This window comes from Embiotoca jacksoni, unplaced genomic scaffold (assembly GCF_022577435.1).
Source record: "Embiotoca jacksoni isolate LCO1_2020_lvr unplaced genomic scaffold, fEmbJac1.0.p SCAF_60, whole genome shotgun sequence".
In the NCBI taxonomy this organism is placed as follows: Eukaryota; Metazoa; Chordata; class Actinopteri; family Embiotocidae; genus Embiotoca; species Embiotoca jacksoni.
Window position 1 is genome coordinate 1,191,688 of NW_027185415.1, and position 11,475 is coordinate 1,203,162.

Below are 11,475 nucleotides of genomic sequence, written 5' to 3' on the forward strand. Positions count from 1 at the left end.
CAATTCAGTGTGTTAAAGTTCAGTGTTACAGTCGGTGTGTTACAGTTCAGTGTGTTACAGTTCAGTGTGTTACAGTCGGTGTGTTACAATTCAGTGTGTTACATTCAGTGTGTTACAGTCAGTGTGTTACAGTCAGTGTGTTACAATTCAATGTGTTGCAGTCAGTGTGTTACAGTTCAGTGTGTTGCAGTTCAGTGTGTTACAGTCTGTGTTACAGTTCAGTGTTACAGTCAGTGTGTTACAGTTCAGTGTTACAGTCAGTGTGTTACAGTCAGTGTGTTACAGTTCAGTGTGTTGCAGTCAGTGTGTTACAGTTCAGTGTGTTACAGTCAGTGTGTTACAGTCGGTGTGTTACAATTGAGTGTGTTAGTCAGTGTGTTACAATTCAGTGTGTTAAAGTTCAGTGTTACAGTCGGTGTGTTACAGTTCAGTGTGTTACAGTTCAGTGTGTTACAGTCGGTGTGTTACAATTCAGTGTGTTACAGTTCAGTGTGTTACATTCAGTGTGTTACAATTCAGTGTGTTACAGTTCAGTGTGTTACAGTTCAGTGTGTTACAGTCAGTGTGTTACAATTCAGTGTGTTACAGTTCGGTCTGTTACAGTCAGTGTGTTACAGTTCAGTGTGTTACAGTCGGTGTGTTACAATTCAGTGTGTTGCAGTCAGTGTGTTACAGTTCAGTGTGTTACAGTCAGTGTTACAGTTCAATGTGTTACAGTTCAGTGTGTTACAGTCAGTGTGTTACAATTCAGTGTGTTACAGTTCAGTGTGTTACAGTCAGTGTGTTACAATTCAGTGTGTTACAGTTCAGTGTTACAGTCGGTGTGTTACAATTCAGTGTGTTACAGTTCAGTGTGTTACAGTCGGTGTGTTACAGTTCAGTGTGTTACAGTCGGTGTGTTACAATTCAGTGTGTTACAGTCGGTGTGTTACAGTTCAGTGTGTTACAGTTCAGTCTGTTACAGTCAGTGTGTAACAGTTCAGTGTGTTACAGTCGGTGTGTTACAGTTCAGTCTGTTACAGTCAGTGTGTAACAGTTCAGTGTGTTACAGTCGGTGTGTTACAATTCAGTGTGTTACAGTCAGTGTGTTACGTTCAGTGTGTTACAGTTCAGTGTGTTACAGTCGGTGTGTTACAATTCAGTGTGTTACAGTCAGTGTTACAGTTCAGTGTGTTACAGTCGGTGTGTTACAGTCAGTGTGTTACAGTCGGTGTGTTACAATTCAGTGTGTTACAGTCGGTGTGTTACAGTTCGGTGTGTTACAGTTCAGTCTGTTACAGTCAGTGTGTTACAGTTCAGTCTGTTACAGTCAGTGTGTTACAGTTCAGTGTGTTACAGTCGGTGTGTTACAATTCAGTGTGTTACAGTCAATGTGTTACAGTTCAGTCTGCACTTATGGACTTTTATTTTGAAAAAGCGCTGTAACTACTCATAGATGAGGCAATGGTTCAACAGTTATGGTTCTTTTTTTGGAGTATGACGACAAATTATGAGCTCAGACACACAGCTATTCTTATTAACACATTGCATTGACTTCTATTCATTGTAGACTGTCCAATCCAAACCGTAACCAGGATCTCACAAATTATGTTTTGTCTCATTCGAACAGGCTGAGTTCCTTTGAGGACGACTGGTCCCAACAAGTGCAGTGATGTCAGCTGGTTGACCTTGGAGAAGGGGAGGAAGTCTGATATCAGGAAAAAAAATTCTCCAGCTGTGAGCAGGTCGTGTTTTTAAAGTTTACCTTTTGAGCAGTTGTTTGCTGGGTTTATCTTTAACCTTACTCTCGTGTTGCATTTGAATGTCGTCATTTGGAATTTATTTACACATTATAAATTCACATGGCAGTGTTTTGCTCAGTATGGGACCTGTATGATTGATCATTCATGTTTAAGATGGGACCTCTTGTGATTTCAGTGGCTTGTGTGCTGATTTTAAGTTCAGAGCCAGAGCATCAGTCTTGGCCTCAGTGTGTTGAATTCTTCTTCTCAGCCAGCTTCAGTAACATTCCTGCACAATGCTTAGAAATCCCTCCAACACAGACATGTGTGCTGTGTTTTAAATCAGCAGAAATTTGCGATTTAATTAAAAGGCATTTTTTTATCATTGACGTGATGACTGTCTGAATCTTCGTTTGACACTCGTACTGTCGCTGCACTTCTAAAGTGTAAATGCTCCGCTATGGTGCTGACTCATTATTTCTTTCACGATCTGTCTTCTAGCTGTAAAATCACCACATGCATGTTAACACTAGAGGAGGTCTTTAAGAAATAAACAGTTTGGTCCAGCAGGCATTCAGCACTCTGTTAAAGTTTGCTTTCACGAATATAACCATGAATATTTTCTTTTTTCAGTTAGCTTCATACAACATACAGCAAAGAGAAATAAGCAAAATTAATTTCTGCTGTCTGAAATGTCATTGTAGAGGAAAATGACTGTTTGTGCAGCGTTGATGCGCTAACAGTGTCTGCAAAGAAGAGCTATCAGAAGGAAAACCTTACTGACTCATCACAAAAATTCATGTCTTAAGTCTCCAAATAACATCTGGATAAACCAGAGTGGTTTTGGAAACGTGTGTTTTGGACAGATTATGTGAAAAATGAGTTCAAATGTAGCTCCATGGACACCTACACCTCGATAAAAACTCTAAAATCTGTGAGTAAGATAGTAAAGATGCTCAAAATATGTCAGCTGAAAAACCCCTGAAAAATCCTGAATGAAAAACTGAGATTCTTAGCTGACTGCACACTGTGTTTATAAGCTGTGATATCCGTCACATACCAAAATTACAGTTTGATGCTTTGAATTGAGTGCAGAGATGTTGAATGTCTGTTTGCAGCAGGGCTTGAGTTCACTTCTTTCACTTTAAATATCAGCTGTTGCCCAGGGGTGCCCAAACCTTTGCTCACAGCTCCGTACATACAGTCTCAGTTTGATGAGACGATGATCCGAGTGTTTCCACCACGGAGCAGACCCACTCGCTCTGCCCTACACCTGTACCACAGCACCTGTTGTTTGCCCACCAGAGTGGCTCTGTTGTGATGTAATGGAATGCTATGAATAGTAACTGTCTGTGGAACAAGCTCTAAATATTCCCGACCAATCAGTCAGGTTCATTTTCAGCTCACACAGATGTTATTCTGACTCCCGGCAGGCCTATAAATACACGGAGAGCTGTTATATTCGGTATGAGGGCAGCTCTCCATCTCACAGTGTGTCAGTAATACAAGACTGTGCTGCCGGATTTAGCTGCTGTCAAGACATGAGGCCTATTATTAGGTTACAATATGAGGGCAATGAATTCAGTAGAAAAAATGTGTGTGTGTGTGTGTGTATACGTGTGCTTTTCTACACCAACCTTTAACAGTGTGTGTGTGTGTGTGAGTGTTTCCATAAACTGCAGATGACACTGTTATACTTGTTACCAAGACATCTGGCAATGTGTGGGATAGGGTGTGTACAAGTGTGTGTGTGTGTGTGTGTGTGTGTGTGTGTGTGTGTGTGTGTGTGTGTGTGTGTGTGTGTGTGCTAATTAGGGCTGAAGGCTGAAGGTCAGATGCTGTGGTGAAGTCAGATCAATGAAAGATTTCAAGTCTGTTTAAAGCTTTATGAGTTAAATTGGGATGAACCCTGAACATTATAATAACATTTAAACATTTCAAATAATTTGGTTGTGAGTTTGAAGGAAAAAGCCTTCTGGAGCAAAGTTTTATGGTCAGATGAGACACAGACTGAGTTGTTTTGCCACGATGATCAGAGGTATATTTGGACACAGCAAGCTTTTTAAAGAGTAATTACAGCCTGGAAGTAAAAACAATCATGTAATAAAGCTGTCCTTGAGACGTCAAAGATGACTCTAAGGATTTTGATTTAGTATCTCGTGGCTTCGATTTAGTATCTCGTGGCTTCAATTTAGTATCTCTTGGCTTCGATTTAGTATCTCGTGGCTTCGATTTAGTATCTCTTGGCCTTGATTTAGTATCTCTTGGCTTCAATTTAGTATCTCTTGGCCTCGATTTAGTATCTCGTGGCCTCGATTTAGTATCTCTTGGCTTCGATTTAGTATGTCTTGGCTTCGATTTAGTATCTCTTGGCCTCGATTTAGTATCTCTTGGCCTCGATTTAGTATCTCTTGGCTTCGATTTAGTATCTCGTGGCCTCGATTTAGTATCTCTTGGCCTCGATTTAGTATCTCTTGGCTTCGATTTAGTATCTCGTGGCTTCGATTTAGTATCTCTTGGCTTCGATTTAGTATCTCGTGGCCTCGATTTAGTATCTCTTGGCCTCGATTTAGTATCTCTTGGCTTCGATTTAGTATCCCTTGGCTTCGATTTAGTATCTCTTGGCTTCGATTTAGTATCTCTTGGCCTCGATTTAGTATCTCTTGGCTTCGATTTAGTATCTCTTGGCTTCGATTTAGTATCTCTTGGCCTCGATTTAGTATCTCTTGGCCTCGATTTAGTATCTCTTGGCTTCGATTTAGTATCTCGTGGCCTCGATTTAGTATCTCTTGGCCTCGATTTAGTATCTCGTGGTTTCTATTTAGTATCTCTTGGCTTCGATTTAGTATCTCGTGGCCTCGATTTAGTATCTCTTGGCCTCGATTTAGTATCTCTTGGCTTCGATTTAGTATCCCTTGGCTTCGATTTAGTATCTCTTGGCTTCGATTTAGTATCTCGTGGCCTCGATTTAGTATCTCTTGGCTTCGATTTAGTATCTCTTGGCCTCGATTTAGTATCTCTTGGCTTCGATTTAGTATCTCGTGGCCTCGATTTAGTATCTCTTGGCCTCGATTTAGTATCTCTTGGCTTCGATTTAGTATCTCTTGGCTTCGATTTAGTATCTTCTTAGTATTCTCTCTATGGCCACTGCCAGGCTCCGTAGATACGTTCATCAAAACGCATCTTTTAATGGGAATAAAAATGTAAGTAGGTGTCAGTGATGCTGAGAATAATCATAAACCACGCAGCCACATGGCTGAAGTCATGAACATCTCTACTTGTCCAATTTTCTTGTCAAATGTTAGTCGTCACTCAGCCAAAGAGCAGCCACACATTTTACTGCCATAACAAAAGATTATTCATTAACTATAGATGTAAAAAAAGAACAATGAGAAACAAACAAACACTGCAGGCTTCTTTCCACGTTTCTAACAGGAACGTGCTTTCCTGTTAGTTTCATATTTAGACCAGCCTGTTTGGAGAGAATATTTTTTAATCATCTAGGAACAATATACATGCAATACATACATGGCAGCCATTTGTCTTCTGTCATCATGGATAACAGGCCTAAGACTTCTTACTGCATGTTGTTGGTTGGAAAACAACACAGAGGAAGTCCACATGTAAGATGAGGTGTGTGAGGTCATGTTTACACAGATGAAGAATGGAGTGATATTTTTTCCAGAGAGGGAGGAGTGTTGTGCTGGTGTAAAGACGGACAGGAGAGATGGAGCTGGATATATCTGTGGATATATCTGAAGTTACAACAGGTGCTCTGTGCTAACATTTCCAACTATGCCAAACCAAGTCGCTGCGCCCCCGCCTCTTTTTCCACCACATCAGGAAGAGTGTGTGTGTGTGTGTGTGTGTGTGTGTGTGTGTGTGTGTGTGTGTGTGTGTGTGTGTGTGTGTGTGTCTTTGCAGTCACCACTGTGGAGCCTTCGTATCATTTAATTGATCTATTAAAGGCCGTCTCCTGTGGCATCTTCTCCATGCAGATAGTTTCGGCCTCATCTGTCCAGGTTCGGAGATATCTACCTCTGAGACATGTGTGTTTATTCCACAACACTGGAGGTGAAAGGAATTTCAGACCTGGTTGAATAATCCACAAAATGTATTGACAGAAACATCACAGCCGAATATTAAAATCCTGGACGACTAAAAGTAAAACCGATACGGTACAACGGGACAGGAGGGAAACCTGCCCAGTAGAGCTGCATAAATCTGACGTATTATCACCACAGTAAAGTTTAATTAAATACATTCACTTTAAATTAGGCAGGTTTTGATAACAGCTAATATGTAATTAACTTTAACCAAACACTATAAAAATACTAACTGCCATTCACAAGTATTTTCTGACTTAATTTGATGTTATTTGGTTCAACTAGAGTGTTTGTGGAGATGTAAATAAATTCTAGTATAATAGACCTTTAATGTCTCTACTTCTTTTTAAAATAAAGCATGTTAAGGCCGCAGAACAAAATTACACCAACAAATATTCAGTGTTTTTCATTTTATTTCAGGGGAAAAGAAAAAAAAATGCTACAAAACATCCTACTGGTGTTTTTTTTTTATTTGCATTTATTGAACCCCAAGCAGTGCAACAGCTGGAAAACCCCGACGACATCATCACCCACCTCCAGCAGCAGGCTCACTGCTCTTATTGTATTATTACTAGGTTTAGAGAGAATGCATATTAAAGCACACTGAGTCTGCACTTCACACATTTGTCTTCACACTTCGGTCGCTTTCCACACAAACACTTCAACAGTGAAACTCACTCCGGTGAAGTGAGTTCACTCATTTCAGTCTTGAGAAACAGGAATGCTGATTTGGATGTATGTAGTATGAAAATATTTCTTATCTTAGCAGTTGTAGCCCATGTTTGGAGGTAAAGGTTTTTGTCATGGTTTTACTTTGTAAGGGAACTTCCCCTGATGTCCGACCAGTCCTCAGCTGTATTATTATGGGATGTGTCGTAGTCTGGTCAATGTGAAGCTGCTCCAGAGACACTCCAGTGATGAGTGAAGCTCCAAAAACACTGGATCCTACATTTCCCAGAACTCAATCTTCATTCAACCTTTCTTGTCCTCAAACTGTTTCTTTTTTGTTTGAAAACTGATGATGTCATTGTAATAACATCACAAGGACATCAGTCATGAGCAGGACTTTCATGTGTGAAATCAGTGCAGTGCTGGTCGGGACGGTCAACGAGTTTGAGATCTACATGGTGAAAATATCAGACTGAAAGAGGCTTCTTTTTTTTTAGACTTGGTGTCATACAGTCTTACAGTCCCTCTGTCAGCCAGCTGGTGGCGTGGTTTCAGCAGGCTACAGTTCGACACGGGAAGTTGAAAATCTTCAGAGTTTTCTTTATAATGTATTCAGCAGGTTAAACACAGTGAGTAGAACGAACCATCAGCACGTTGGTGCTCAGACAGGCTGCTTGACAATCAACAGTGTGTATGTCACGCGATCTAAATGACAGGTTTGGATTTTTCTCATCTGTCACGTCACCACGGTAACCCTGGAGCAACTACCGTGGAAGGTGAGGCTGCAGCAGTGGGCATCAGGCATGTTAACGAAGCCAGACAGACGGATACATCCGGGTCTAATCCCAAATAAAGATCCCAACGTGGCTGACTCACTGCTGCAGCCGTCAACTGGACTTGTTGTCTTTATAGCACACTGCTACTTGGCCTCACCGTGTTCGGCCTCTTCAGGTCTCGGTAGCAGCAGGTGGAGCAGGTCAGTCCGGACCTCCATCTCCTCAGCAACGTTTTCTCTCCTCCTGGAGGATCCTGAAATGGGCCAGCTGAGATCTAGAATCCTTCCAGCGTGTCCTCGGTCTCCCCCTGATGTCTCCTACCAGCTGGACATGACTGGAAAACCTTCCACGGAGGCGTCTTATTCAGATTCTGAGCCACTTCAGATGTTCTACTCCTCACTCTGAGGCTGAACCCGGCCACGCTGCAGAGGAAACTCTGAAGACCAACATGTCCTCTGGGGAGGAGGCGGAGTCTGAAGACTAACACGTCCTCCGGGGAGGAGGTGGAGTCTGAAGACCCGGGGGTTTTACTCGTAGCTCTGCAGAGGTCTCTGAGGTAGTTGGGAAGCTCCTCGTGGCGAGGCGCTGGGAGAGGATGAGGTCCGAGATGCTGACGGCTCTGAGCGTTGTTGGGTTGTCATGGCAATGCGTCTCTTCAATGACACATGGAGGTGGAGAACGGCGCCTGTGGACGGGCAGACCGGGGTGTCGGGGTATCACACGGTGCTGGAAGGAGGCTCCATGAGCTGTGTGGACTTGGAGAGGACCTCCGACCGGGTCCTTGCGGGCGGTCTCGCAGGAGTTGGAGGTTCTGAAGCCGTTTGAACCGCGTACAGCCGAGTAGCGTCGTTATCAGTCCTGTTTGTGATGTTTGAATGTGTTTCATGATGCTATTTGCAGATGATGTGATTCTGCGAGTCTTGTTTTGAGAAAGTCTTGAAAAAAATCTGAACCTATCAGTTTTCATGCACCTGAACGTTTGCGTCCAGTGTGGTTGTGAACGTCTTGGTGACGCGTGGAGCCGTGTGACTGCTGTCCTCCATGTTATCTCTGTGGCGCTGCTGGAATCTGGACGACTGCAGTTGAAGATCATCAGCGATGAACAGTTTCACAAAATATCAAATGCAACAGCAACATTAAACCCAGATTATGTACATTTCTTGGGGAAATGTGTTTGAACTGAGCAGCAGAAAGATGAAACAAAAGTAGAATCTACGAGTTCTGCGAGCAAGTAACGAACATTTCTAAAAGACGGCTATTCTAACGTGAATATCAAAAACAACAAGAGAAATTCTACTGACTGAAATGTGGAGACAGCTTTCACTCATGGGAAAGATTTTTATATTTTGAGCAAGATTTGCAAATCTACAGAAGAGGAAATCTAACATTTGATCGTTTCTCAGTTTATTTGCCAAAAGTATGACTCCTGCATTTTTGTGACTTCTTCAGTATTGAAAGGTGTTTTCAGACTGAACCTGAAGCTGGTCTTAGAAATGAAAGAAGTACAAATGTGAAAATGTACAGATTTGCTCGGACGGGGAAAAAGAAACTGACACAAATATGTGAATTAAAAATGAATCAACAAGATTCATGACTGTACAGAAAACCAGGAAATGGAGAGCAGGAAGATGAGGATGAATTGATTCCTGGGGAATTCTGACACCAGACAGACTCCAGTGTGACACAAGCACAGCACAAAGCATGCTGGCATGCAGAATTTCCTGCAGTTAGCTACAGTTAACATCTACATCAGAGGTCTCCAACCTGTAGCCCACCCTGGAAACTGTTAGTGCAACAGAGGTTTAAGCTCTGCCCACAGCGAGACACAGAGATCAGAGGACAGGAACGCAGCAGAGACTCTCACACTGAGCTGGAAACAAATGCTGCTCAGAAATTAGGTCAATAACATAAATAATATATTATCAGCTGGACCGCAACAGAGGGGGCGGGGCCATAAAGAGTGTCTGTCACTGAGTGAGAGATCAAAGATACACTGCAGGTCGACTTTTCAAATTAAAAGCCCTCCAGTTTCACACAGGGTCCAGACATTTACTAGATTAGATGTGTTTCTTTCTGGAGGAGCAGGCTAACACTGGATTTTATTATAAAATTGTACATTGGAACGATTTATTTGAGACTTTTCCAACCAGTTCGGCCACACAATGTTGTGCGTACTGCAGTTGGCATTTAGGGAAGAATTGAAAACAGACAGAAAAAAACATGCTGTTGAATTTAAGCTGTTCTGATACAAAATGTGTGTTGAGTTTGTTTGTGTTTGTTATTGTTCACATAAAAGAAGCTGATTCAGCTGGTTTGGGTGGAGCTCAGCTATGTGAATAAATGTTGGAGACCTCTGATCTAAACATTCTTCAATCATCTGTTCGAGGTAAAACTGAAGACGACAACAACACTTCATCCGTCCACGTCACACCAACAAGGTGACGCTTCATATTCAGTCTCAACACACCTTTAATTAATCTTCCAATTGTGAATCTTTGGATGCTGCCGTGTTCACATCATTATGTCATTATGTTTACATCCACATCAACGTGATAGTTACGACCAGTCTTGTCCTCAAAGTTTTGATGTATCCGACATAAATCCTAAACAGATTTGAGCTCCTCACGTCAGCTCGACTCTAGTGTTGTTTAAATCAAACCTGACTGTGAATTAAAAGGATTTGAACCGTCACACAAACAACTCCGGTCATAATGACGTGAACACGGGACAGCAGGGTTCTTCCCGAGCTCTCAGTCGTCCTCTTTGGGATTCATCCTGCTTCTACTTCACCTCGGTTGTTGCCTGAAGACTTTTCTCGCTTATTTTGAGCACAAAAACATTATTGGAAGAAAAAAAAATGGCACATGCTTCCCATTTAAATTCAAAAATCTGTCAACAATTATTCAAATTTTTTTTTGTTACACTAAAAAAAAATTAAAGGTACAATTTTATACTCCTGACACCTTCTACAATATACAGACCTGTTTTTTTTATATAAAAGAAATGTAACTGTAAAACCATTAAACAGGAGTAAAATTATACAAAAAGAATTAAAACTATTATCAAAAAACTGAGTGAATTAAAGTGCAAACGATGAATGCATTATTTCAGTGGAAACATTACCCAAAGTTACCTCTTCTCCACAGCCTGTGTGTGTGTGTGTGTGTGTGTGTGTTGGTTTCAGTATGGCTCTGCATGTCTGGAGACAGACTGCCCCCTATAGGTTAAACTAGAGAAGTGTAACGTTAACAGCAAATCAAGTGAGTGAACCGGCGTGTTTCCAGACGTTTACCTGACTGATATTAGTCCAGTGGTTTGTTTCCAAAAATATATCTTTTTTTTATACTCGTCTGTCTTGACAGATGCATCATAAAAATATTCCTTGTAAGAAGAGTTGAAGCAGAAAACATTATAACGGAGGAAACACCTCGATCCGTTCTGAATGACTCCCCACCAACATCGACACGCCAACCTGGTAGAAAAGAATGTTAAGACGAGCAAACAAGAGCGAGGAAGAGTCCTCTGCTGTCAGAGGGGATGCTGAACGTCCGGTGCTGTGAACGTGAGCGATGGATGCAGGTCCTGACGGTACCGTCGGCCCTCCGAGCTGCTCGTCGCTGTAGCTGGGGTGGGTTTGGATCTGAGGTTGACCCGTGAAGCTTCAGCACTGAAACACCGTCTACGATCTGAAGGTTAGAAACTCGATCGGTCCCTCAGGTCCAGATGTGGTTCTCTGTCTGCTCCTTTAACACCACCATGGTATGTTTTTGGGGGCTTTACTAATATAAATCCGCTGGTCTGGGAGGTGGTTAAAGAAGTTTTATGAATGATCAGCTCCTCAGTCCTGACTCTAACTGAGGGGTTCTGAGTTTGAATAGAAAGCATAATTATTCTCTTTGGACCGGTTTTATATTTCTAAGTCTGACGACTGTCGTTGACCGACGTCTGGACTCGAGGCGGACCAGAACCATCTTGCGCCAAATGGAAGTTTCCACATCTTTACACTGATTTATGTAGCTTTTTTTTGGGGAGTAAACCGTCAGGTCTGATGGGTTTGTTGGTAGCAGTAAAAAGGTCCGACATGGATGTGGACAGTGAAGGTGGTTCTGGGTGTCTGCCACATCTTTAAGTCTGCTGAACAGTTATGAAAACATCGTTATGCTAAGTGTCAGTGCCGAGGCCCGACCCGGCCCGGCCCAGCCC

General features: G+C 42.1%; 1 protein-coding gene across 2 annotated transcripts in view; it reads right to left on the reverse strand.

Moving 5' to 3' along the window:
- Nucleotides 1–8,590: 8,590 nt before the first annotated feature.
- Nucleotides 8,591–11,475, reverse strand: part of LOC138213508 (E3 ubiquitin-protein ligase RNF166) — an 11,361-nt gene continuing 8,476 nt past the window's right edge. For both annotated transcript variants that reach the window (XM_069174666.1, XM_069174667.1), the window contains exon 6: nt 8,591–11,475. This exon is cut by the window's right edge and continues 758 nt beyond it. The gene's annotated coding sequence lies outside the window, so the exon portion shown is untranslated.